Source organism: Dermacentor silvarum, chromosome 2, assembly GCF_013339745.2.
Source record: "Dermacentor silvarum isolate Dsil-2018 chromosome 2, BIME_Dsil_1.4, whole genome shotgun sequence".
NCBI classification, from domain to species: domain Eukaryota; kingdom Metazoa; phylum Arthropoda; class Arachnida; order Ixodida; family Ixodidae; genus Dermacentor; species Dermacentor silvarum.
In genome coordinates this window covers 74,510,443-74,513,752 of record NC_051155.1, presented here as the reverse complement: position 1 = coordinate 74,513,752, position 3,310 = coordinate 74,510,443, and positions in this window count along the sequence as shown.

The following is a 3,310-nucleotide window of genomic DNA, read 5'->3' as shown; positions in this document are numbered from 1 at the left end:
CATAGCTGTTAATATATATAATAATAACGCACTCATTATGAAAAGGTAAAATGTCGTAGCTGTCGAACGGATGGAAGTACGCCTTTAAATATTAGAACTTGTAACTGCTTAGCTTGTACCATCAACCTCCAGGTGGACGCATGAAGCTTCACTCATGAGCCGACGACGCATTGAACTTTGAACACAGAATTCGAAAACAGTGGTTTATCCAGTGCTTGTGAGAACTCGAGTAAACATTAGAGCACCCTTGCTTTCTCATATTCTTGTAGCTTTGAGTCGTTGAGCCTTTGGAACGCCTTTTCTGTGACATATTCCGGGGTTTTTTTATTTTCTTTTACTTCTTTTCTTTTTGCTATTTCTCTGTCCTCTTTCCAACCCCAGTGCAGGGTAGCAAACCGGAAACTCGCCTCTGGTTAGCTTCCCTGCCTTTCCTCTCTCACTCTCTTTCTCTATATATCTGAGCCATGGTTTCGAGGAAGTAAAATTCTCAACAGAAGCGATAGCCGAACGACTCCTTTTGTCAATCGTGTCCGTAAAACGTTATTTTGCCTGTAATCGTGCTCGCTGTTTAAGGTTTAAACTTTTGTCGAAAGTGCTTCTTCTATGCAAATACTGAGCACCTTTTGGTGGCTATTTTGTAAATAACAGTTCATGTTGCTCTCGCTAGCGTAATTCTTTCGCGTATTCGGCAGCGGCAAGGAACCAGCATTTTTTGTTCTCCCTCTACCGCGTGTTTTGTGTTACTCAACTTGTGGCCTTCCTATCACCGCCCCTAATGTGTTTTTTAAATACATATTAAATAACAACATGTAGCATATAGTTAAGTGGCTACCTTTATGTCAATTACTTGTAAGATGCACTAAGTAACTTTTAAATATTGACTACAGTGCTCACGTTACAGTTACGAAACTTTATCCGAGCAGTAGAGAAATCGTATCTTCGTAGGATAATTTCTAGGGCTGACGAGAAGTTTGAAATCTTCGTTCCCCAAACCTGATAAAAATACATTGGCATACTGTTAAAGAGACCATTACAACTAAGTTCGAGGTCAAATAATGCATTGCATGTTGAACGGTACGCGTCCCACTGCAAGTTGGCAAACTTTGAGCGCTATTGGTGCAATGGAATATTTTCAATTTCATGTTCAATAGTGCAAAAGAAACTTGTAGCAGCCGGGCAACACTAACTGGTGACAAAATAACTGACGAGCTCGCCTCCCCAGCTATGGCTCCGTCTCAGCAACGGACGCCAATTTTGGTGTAATGCTTTTAAATACTGCAAGCACATGAAGCGATTGTAGAAGCGGGAAATGGATCGTGATTACCATTGGTTATTTTATTTTCACATTGACGACACGGCGTTCAGCCCGAGATAGTTTCTGCAGGCGTTCTCTGGCTTGTGCTGCTTTCATCGCCCGAGTGAAAATAATTGGCACAATTCAACTCTCTTGTTGCACCGATGGGTGCCAGAGCGCGAGCATCAAGATGTTCGATGTGATTTCTAACTGTTTGGAAGCAGTCGACACAGCGGTAGCCTCACAATTCCTGACGTCACAAAACACATGCCAAAATGGCTGTCGCTGTTGGTGGGAAGGGCTTGGATTCAGTGACTTCATATTGAAATTGCGTGCTGAAACCAATCTTTCTTTTTTTAGTGTGTGGAACCACCTTGACACCTCGGCTATCGGTTAGAGTAAGAAGCTAAGAACCGTTGGATGACCGTGGGCGTCCAACTGTTCTACGGTGAGCATGTCCTCCTCAACTGAGCATGCGAGCGACTGTGAGCACGTCATCTAAAGCTTTGGCCACAGCATCAGAGGACATGTAAGCGCCTTCGGAGATCATTACGCCTTATCCAAACGGCGCGAGCAGCGTGTACGGTGCATGTACAAAATCGGGATAAAATTTCTTCCAAGCTGTTCCAACGTTCCACTTAGAATTAAATCAGGATTAGAGTGTTTTTCACTTCGTTTTGATTTGGCAAACAATTTCAAGCAGCCGCTTGTCATGCTTATGAATCAGTAAATATCCTCGGCGCGTTCACTATCTGATTATTTATTCTCTGCCCAATCGCTCGCGGGCGCGCTCAGTTGTAGATTGTAGCAGTGACGCATTATCGCTGTACGGATAGATCATCCTAAAGTTCTACGGCATTTTTAAATATCGCCTGTGGCAGATAGCATAATTCTTCTCCTTGAGCTGGATTATTCGAAGAGCCGGACAATACTGACACGATAAATGAAAGTAAATATTAAACTAATTAACGAAAATTTACTAATTAACTTGACTCCTTAACGGCACATATTGCAATTTACGAATCGTAGGCGGTGAGCTTGCTAGACGTAATCACTTGCAATGAATTTCCAGAATGACACCAGTTTCAAAATATTATTTCCCAATGTTTTGGACAAAATACGTGGCGTTCCAGTTACTTTTGTGCTTCAATACATAAAAGAGCGTTTTTTTATATAAGCAGGTGGAAGAATGCTGCATTTTTACGTGGACGTTGATGGCGCATACTTCCAAACTAGTGTCATTTTGGAAAGTCTGCGTTATTCGATACGCCTTCCAAACTCACCGACTATTGGGAGGGAGCTCCACCACTGGAAAGCTGGCGCCACATTCGACGTGACGTGGTATGAGGGATCACGTGGACACGGCAGCCGCGTCGTCTGCTTCGGATGCGCCGAAGCGAGCTGAAACGAAAGTTTAAAGTCCCACCTGCGCTGCGGTTCTCATTTAAGTGGTGAAGTTTTCCCTCTTCGGTTGTCTACTTGACAACACTTGAAAGCAGTGTAATGGGTAGTGGCTGCCTTTGAGGGCGTCCAAAATGGTAGGCTATTGCTCGGTACCTCACTGCCGGGCGCGTACGCAACGGATCCCGGTGTCCGCCTTCACACATACCCGCAGGCGAAGGAGCTGCGTGAATCTTGGATCGCGAAACTTATAACAGGCAAGCAGCCATCGGCTACAACTCTGGTGTGTAGCAAGCACTTCCGCGAGGAAGATTTCTGCTACAGCGTTGGGGCTGCGTTGTTCAGTGAGCAGCAGAAAGCGCGCACTGAGAAGCTCGCCCGCGCACGCTGCCCGGTTAATGTCGTGAAGATTTGGTCTATGAACTTGCTGACGCTAGATACTGGCAAGTTCACCAGAATAGAAAGGGAACGGTAAGAAGCAAATTAAAAAAGGCATATATATATATATATATATATATATATATATATATATATATGCTCACTTTTGTGTTAGCACCAAACAATGAATGTACGGAATTAACAAAAAGAAGTAGCGGGGAATTCCTCGCTGAGCAC